The following is a 9155-nucleotide window of genomic DNA, read 5'->3' on the forward strand; positions in this document are numbered from 1 at the left end:
AAAATATTTTACATAAACAAACTAACCATTAATTTATGTCTTACGATGTTTACGATTTGGGGTAATATCGCTCATTAATATTCATTTCCACTCAAATGTTCAATTGAATAAATACAAGATGGACAAACTTTTATAGCATTAAATTAAAACAGTTCCTGTTTCTACGGCTATATTAACTCAAACACGTTCATATGCATGTAAGTGTGCGTCGCGGTGTGAGAATCTTGTGTATTAAATAACCGCTTAATTACCGTTAGGTAGTGCAGTGTTGCAACCACTATTGAAATAAAACCACTATTGAAATAAATAATTTCAATAGTGGTTGGGAATGCATTTCATTAGAAAAATCACTTTGCAACCACTATTGAAATAAAACCACTATTGAAATAAATTATTTCAATAGTAGTTGGGAATGTATTTCACTTGAAGGATCACTTTGCAACCACTACTACTATTGAAGTAATGATTTTAATAGAAGTTGGGGATGTATTTCATTAAAAGAACTACCTTACCGACACCATTAAAGTTCAACTACTAGTAAATTAATTTTTTCAATCGTAGATGGGAATGATTTACTTTATAAATATAACTAAATATAACTATGTTATCACTATTGTAACACATTTGGAAAGAAAGAAGTTGAATATCATATTTGCAAACTATTTAAATAAAAGAAATCTAATGTCACGGAGGTGACCGGCAATTCTTTTTAACTACACATATTTGAAAGTCGGCTAGAAACTATTTACAAGTTTATTCACATCACTAAAGAAAAGTCACATTACATATTATGTTTAATCCATGTGCACCTTGAATCTCCAACTCTATTCCTTACTCTATTCTACACCCATCTCTCTAATCTCTAAAGCTCATCATATATATACTATTCGGCTCCAATTGATGATTATCTTAAATCATTAGCTCCAATCTAATAATTAATAAGCTCCATTTCTACATTTATCTCTATAAAATTCTAATCATCTTGTCTGAACTCTAACTTGACCTTGGCTCCCAATTCTACATACAATAGCTCCCATTGCTCCAATAATTAAAAGCCCATAAAACTTGACCACTCTAGACATTAATCCATTCTTAATTACCCAAACACAGCTTGATCTGTCTGAACAGCGTATTCTCAAATCTGTAACTCTATATAAATCACTATTAACAAATACACTAAAATTTACCACTCATCACTAACGAATAATTTCAAATACACAATTATGTTGCAATTTTCACTGCTGTTTAGAAATAAAAAACCAATTCTCGCAAATAAACATGCATATACATTTGTTTTTATCTAACAAACAATTTCAAATACACAATTAAGGTACTAAAGACTTGCATAGTTTACGGTAATGATAATCAAGACTGTGAAATAAATGTACTTATTTTAGGATTTTCACTGTTGGGCAAACATAACCAATCCTCGCAGATTAACATATATAATTGTTTTCATATTTTTTCCTACCTATTTCTCTTTCTATAGATATATCATGTTTTATGAAAATTGTAAATTATTTGTACCAGAGGACAACGCAATAACTTTATTCAAAACCCAATTATGGTTAAGGATGCGGTTCATTACAACCATTATTGAAATAAAATATTTTAATAGTGGTAGGGATGCATGTCATTTTAATGCCTATTATTCCGACTGTGCATAACACTTTCGGTTCCAGATGACAGGTCGTATTGGAAACATGACCATATAGAGGTAAATCAAAGAACGTCATAATAAAAAAGGAATGTATCATCTCATAAGACACACTTCTATTTCAGACACTCCCCTAGCAGAAAGGAAAGTGATACAAACAGACATAAAAATAGACATAAAACTGAACTGCGTCATCAACCACTATTGAAATACTTTATTTCAATAGTGGTTGAAATGAAAGGTATCCCTAACCACTATTGAAATAACTTATTTCAATAGTGGTTGAAATGAAACGCATTCTTAACCACTATTGAAATAATATATTTCAATATTGGTCATAATGAAGTACACCCCAACCACTATTGAAATAATCTATGTCAATAGTGATATTTATTATAATATTTATCAATCAATAATTATTCAATATACAGCTGCAGGGGGTTTGAATAGAAGTTCTGGCAATTTACAAGATGTTCACTATTGTGCAAATAATATACAATATTCATAGGACATGATACATTTGTATAAAAAGAAATGTGAAGAAATGAAATTTTTTAAATAGTAGTTTTACTTAAACAGTGTCTGTAAATTGTTTTTCAAAATGGAAAACATCCCGAAACACTATTTAAATAGTTTGTTTCAATAGTGGTTGTATTTCAATAGTGGTTGCAAAGTGATTCTTCAAATGAAATACATTCCCAACCACTATTGAAATAATTTATTTCAATAGTGGTTGTATTTCAATAGTGGTTGCAAAGTGGTTTTTTTTTAATGAAATACATTACCAACCACTATTGAAATAATTTATTTCAATAGTGGTTTTATTTCAATAGTGGTTGCAACAGTGCAGCCTTGGCTGATCTCATCGGCCGTGGGCGAAGGATATATTACGTAAAGGTACATGTACAACGCACAGACAGGCACAGCTCAGAACCCAGGAAGATTTGAAAAGTTTGCAGTATAATGACCATACTCTATCAAATAGAAGTTATTTATTTTAAACTTAAAACCCACAATTGATCTGTGTCTATTATTGCTTTAGATTGAGAATGACATTGCTTTTATCAATTAACTGAACGATTTCTTAATTGACACCCAATCGTTTAATCCATAAAAAAATTATGTGTAATCAAAACGAAACCAATTCTTGAGTTCGCGGCTATATAAACTCATACATGTATATGAGAGACACAGCTCTCGTGTATTAGATAACCGCTGACCGCTAGGAAGTCCAGCTGCGAGCATGGTGACCGATTTTCTCGGCCGCGGGCGAGGGAGAGCTTACGTAATGGTACACACACACAGCTCTGATTCCAGGTAGATTTTAAATGCATAATAAATAAAATGTAATGCATAGAGTTTTTTAGTTCCATATTTTGTGGTTTAATAGAAAAGAAAAAGAATTTTTTGTTTTCCAATTGCCGTTTTTAATGATTGTGCACTATAAGAACTTAACAAAAATGACTTAAACTCCTAAAAAAAAGCATGTACTCCAACAACAAAAAAATTCTTATAAATTAATGCCTCCTGTATAAACCAGCATACTTTCTGCGGCAACTTTATGCTAGTTGTACGCAAAAAGACTTTCGTTAACTTGTCAAATGAAAACAGGTGCATGTCAATATGTAAAGCTTTTTACACTCATGCTACACAAATCACTTACAAAATAATATTGTTACGACCTTTATGAGATCCCAACAAACAACTTTTCCAGTGACAGCCATATCAAAATTCTAACCGCTTTTGAGTTATTAAGCAAAAACTTTTAGGAGCTATTGGCCCTTAATTTAAGGGGCCAGCCCTTTTTATTGGTGTCAAATGAAAGCCCTTGATATTCTGCACAACTTTTATTCTACATGCCTTAACAAAATATTTTTTGTTAAAAAGATATAAAGGAAAATATGTCGAAATTTTTGCACTTTTTTGAATCCTGTTTTTTGACCCCCTACCTTTTCCTAAATAAAAAACGTAATCTAAAAACAAAAACCGATGTGCGCCACTACAATGTCTCTGCTATTCAAATTAGTTGGATTCCGATTCCCTGCTATCATAGTCTCGGAGCCTTTGTCTGGAAACCAAAGGCCCTAAAAATTTTTAAAAGGGGAATAACTCGTTAACGGAAAGGGAATTTTAACTTTTATGAATTGATGAAGATAGAGTTTTGTTAAGTCCATTAGCCCTGAAAATTTGAGCAAAAACCGTTCAGAAATGAGCACGATATGAAGCCTCAAAGTTCGTGTCTAGGAAGAAAAAAAAAAGAAAAATAATATTCCCGTTGGACCCCCCCCCCCCCCAATCTAACCTGGTTATAAAGATTCAGTCTTTTTAATACATTCTTACATGTGTACAGTAGCAAATTTTAAATCTTTCTTGATTGCTTTTTCTCTCGTGATTCACATTAACATTTTGGAAACTGCTTAATTCAATTTTTAAGATTTATAAACAAAATGTTATATGCATCACTGCCATGTGTATTCGCCTATTTGGGGCAATTGTAAAGTCTCCTAAACAAAGCAGTGACTAATGTCAGACATTAGGCTAGGAATTTACCCACATGGATCAAACACTACTGTATAACATATGAATAAGATAAAATACATTATTATTTCTAGTTCTAAAATGCCAGGGTGTCTCAAAGGGGGCATAATCTACATACAATTTTACGCACAATGACACAAAGAGCAAAAATAAATTATATGGTTTAGGGATGAGGATCTAAGATCTCAGAAACTGAAGTTGACAAAATATAGAGTGTATCATATCATTGCCTATTTCATAAGGGTGGGGGGGTTAAAGACAACACCTGGGGGTCATTAATGTACTTTACACCATTTGATGCATCATAATGACATTAGAAGATATTTTGTATTTTCCTGTTTCGTGGGGTCAGATCAACAGCTGTCATATAAGGTTATGACCTACATTGTATTTGATGCATTATAATACAATAAGAAAGAAATACTCCTTCCTTCCTATTATAACTCATATAAAAATGATAAGTGTCTACACTTACTTACATGTAATACACAAATTTAATAAGAAATTGTTTATACAGGGTCAATATGGGGTCAACTCAATAGTGCACGCAGTCTGACAAATGAAAAAAAAACAACTTTTGCAACTAAAATGACAGAAACTTTTCAAATGCGATAGGATAGGTAACGATGATAAGCTTATTTCAATATTAAAAGATGATGATACCGTATGCTGTCAAAGGGAGATCACATTTAGAAAGTGAAATTAGAACTTATATATGTATGCTGGTATCTCATTATATTGTGCTACTGCTACTACATGTATTATGCTTACCTAAATTGGTCAACATCATAATGATAATCCAATTAAAACACAATAATGAATTCCTTTAGCTGATCTTAACTTATCCTTTTCTGCATACGGAAAACACAGACATGTATGTATGGGTGTTGCTAAAACGCGGAACGGAAAACGGAACGGAAAGCGGAACGGAATGTAAAATATCATCACGTTTATCGCTTAAAAAGGGTATAGACTGGCCAGAAACGATTTACTTTGTATCTTTTATTTATATCTAATGAATGATTATCAACATGTTGCTATCTTTTTAATATTCATATGAATGTCTATCAATTATAGCATTGTATTCATTCAACTTTAGTTGAGTACGAAACGGAAAAATCAAATGTATACGAATTGTGAAACATTAACATGATTAAACGAGCAAATTAGCTATAACTTTTTACTTATTTTTCTGATATGGTATTGCTGGCATATCAGCGTAACGTACGCAGTTAGTGAAAGCGTTTTATGCGTGTTTTGAGTATTTTTATATTTCAAATATGATGTACATGTATATACTTACATCAAAATTGAATTTTCGGTGTTCTAGACGATCTTTTATCATACAGACGATAAAGTATCATTGAGATGGAAGAAAAAAAACGTAGGACTGACGACATTAAAAATTAAAATACAGTAAACATTAAAATACCCGGTAATTTGTGAAACTAGTAATTTGTGAAACTAGTATTTTTAGCAATGCAATTTTGTTTACGTTTGCATTACAAAGCAGTTGTTTATTCCAGCAGCTATATACATATGATCCGAATAGAGAGCTCTAGATGTTGCCTGGTTTGATTTTCCAATTATATATTGGGACTATAGTCTGTCGATCCCAAAATATTCATGCAGCACATTTGGACGATTTATAATGGAAAATGTTGACGTCTTTTCTCCATTTGGAAGTCACTCAGAAGACCTTGCACAATTTTTCAACACTATCATCCGGGTCTGTTGAAATGCAAAACCCCGTAGACTTCTTTATTTTTAGCCGTGTATTTATACCAGCTGATAAGCTAGAGAGGACGTTTTAAAGAATGAATAATGAGAATGTTTAATGCTTCTAAAAGATAATCGCTTAAACCCTGAGGTATATATAAATATACAGCAAAAAGTGAATCAAGGAAATTTTGGGACAGAATATAGTGGTCAATGCATGTACTGTTAATTTTGAGGAAATAAATATTCTTGAATAAATAATCTAATATTGCTAATCTTTCAAATAAAATTAAAAAGGTACATAAAGTATATCGTTTTAGCATGATTAACAAATCTATTAGGTAAATAATATTAGCTAAGATTTTCCGTTTTCCCTTCCGTTCCGCTTTCCGTTCCGTTTTCCGTTCCGCGTTTTAACAACACCCATATATGTACACACGTGAACCCGTCTAATCGAAGAGCTGGGTAAAACTAGTACCCGCTAATGAGACATGCAGACCTGTGTTGTGTACGTAACTTCAGACAAAGATCAGGCATTTGTAACATGCATGTACTTTTATGACCTATTCTTCAAATCCACTTGTACTATTTTATTAGGTAAATAACAGCTTTAAGGTGGTGCAGGACACCTGCATATTGTGATGTACATGTATACTTCCTATTGAGATAAACAATAAAGTATATAAAATATTGATTAAATATTACCCCCAAATAATGCTACCTAACATTGAAGCGCAATGTGTTAGAGCGTTTACATGTCTGTAAGAGCATTGGGGTCCAAAGTGTATTTTTTGGTAATTTTACAATTGGTATAAATGAATTTTCATGGGGGGGGGGGGGGGAGGGGTCTGGACCCCTCACTACCACCCCTTCTCTAAATCTGTGCACACGATGATGTTCATGTAGGCACACAGAAGCAAATCTAAAACCGGCAACCGCCACGGGGAGGGGGCATAATTTAATTTTTAATTTTGTTTGTAATAATTATATAGACCATTATACTTTCTATGACATAAAACGTTAAGATTATTGATTAACTGAAAATTCACTGCAAACAGTTCTACCCCAAATTGCACATAAAGTTCTGCTCATGTCACGATGTGTATTAACATATGGGAAGGGATCTCATCCTTCAGTTATGAAAATTATAAATTTTAATTGTATTACCGGAGCTTGCACGTAGCCTTCATTTTTAACTAAACTGGTACAAAACAGTGTTATTTAGGGGCAAACACATGGTGCGGGTATTACTGTCTAATGACAGCATCTAGTATTTATTTTGTTTCAACGGCTACGAACTAATAGAAGTATTGCTAAAAGCACGATGCTTTCAATGTTGTATCCTCGCAGTTTAATTAAAACAAGGTAATAAAAAAAGAATATACAGTAAACATTTCATCGTTGTTTAAATCTTTACATGACAAATCTTACCAGTTAAATGTTTAGTTTGCTCTACCTGTTAAAATAATACGGCGTAATTGTGTGTGTGTGTGTGTGTGTGTGTGTGTGTGTGTGTGTGTGTGTGTTTGTGAGAGAGAGAGAGAGAGAGAGAGAGAGAGAGAGAGAGAGAGAGAGAGAATATTTTCAATTATAACAACGTATCGACTAGTAACTTAAAATGTGTACTTTAGTGTTGTTTTTTTAGACTTGAAACTATATACATATGGCCGATATATCTGTTGTAATTTTTGCCGCATTGAAATTATTCTATTATTATTATTAATTTATTTTTCACACGAGTCGTCAAATCTAAATATGAAAGTGTACCTAAATACGATACCTCTATACACAAATAGTAGTTGAACTCCTTGCAGTCAGCAGAAGTACAGTTATTACTGTTGCATTTTAAACACCTTATTGGATTTTTTTCAGTCCGTACCATATCATCGTTATCTGTCACGAAACGAAATGCAAATACACAAATTTTGTATAAATATATTTGTCAAATAATAACGAATGAATGAATCTTCTGCTACCGTAAATTGCAAACGATGTTCTCCTACTTTAAAACAATATTTCCTTATTTTCAATTCAATTTTTTTACATGATTCATAAAAGGATGGGGGAGGCAACTCCATGTTAATTCAATTTTTTGTATGAAAATTTTAAAAAAAATCTTTGTTGCGCAAAAAGAAGGGGTCAGATCCCCCTCTCCCTGCACACCCCCTCCCCCTTCGATGCTACGTGCCTGAATTGTACAGTGTATAAAAATATCTACCTGATCGATTAGCATTTTTTACCATTGCAATTGCATCATCGTATCAAAATATCTGCTTTACCTAACATGGAATAATCTCAATACAAGTCTTTTATGTAATAGCTGACGTACGGTTAGCAGTATTGTTACTGTTACAACGGTTTGCTATGACTGTATTCTTCGCGTTAAAAGAACAAAAGAAAGACAGTACCTAGTAATTACCCCCCCCCCCCTCCAAAAAAGCCTTTGTCTAATGATCTGTTTGTTTTAAGATTGAAAAAAAAATCCTATTGACATTATTATTTTTTTAAAAATAAATGATAACATAAGACCAATTTTAATATGAGATTATTACGTATTTTTTTTTACATTTTTTTTTCATTTTTTTATAGCATATCAAAATCTTTTCTTCTAACAAGTGACAATATCATGATTTTTTGGTTAATTGTGTTTTAAAGATATCTATTAAATGCATAAACTAATGACTCCATCACCTATTAGACCGTTTTCCAGTTATGTAAAAAATAGATGTAGCGGAAGGACAGCTACGATTTAAGTATTCGTTTTGATTTCAAGCTCCAAACTGCATGATATTTATGCCATTATAAACAAGTTTGTTAGTAAAAAGCAGTAATGTAAAAATTGATAAGCATTTCATTTCTCAAAATAAATTACCATCAGCTTTACTGATGTAAACTTCTTTGGCAATGCCTATCCATGAAGGACCAAGAGGTATTCCCTGAATGATTTCGCATGCTTTCTCGGGTTCAGTCAAATCAATGTCTCCAAGAAGATAAGAATTATTTTTTGATTTGCATTCTGTCGACGATGATTGCCAGTTATTGTATTCCTTATAAACTGTTAAATATAAAAACAAAAAGCTACGTAATTTAATAATACCAATCAGAACGTATATTTAAGATGATATCTTTTTGTTAACTATTGAAATCACGTTTGAAAATTAAAACAATGCTGAATTTTGTAAAACTAATTTGAAACTAATTTTATGTTTTCACCTTCTTTACCTTAAATCAATTTTGATCT

The sequence above is a fragment of the Magallana gigas genome, chromosome 4 (genome assembly GCF_963853765.1).
Source record: "Magallana gigas chromosome 4, xbMagGiga1.1, whole genome shotgun sequence".
In the NCBI taxonomy this organism is placed as follows: domain Eukaryota; kingdom Metazoa; phylum Mollusca; class Bivalvia; order Ostreida; family Ostreidae; genus Magallana; species Magallana gigas.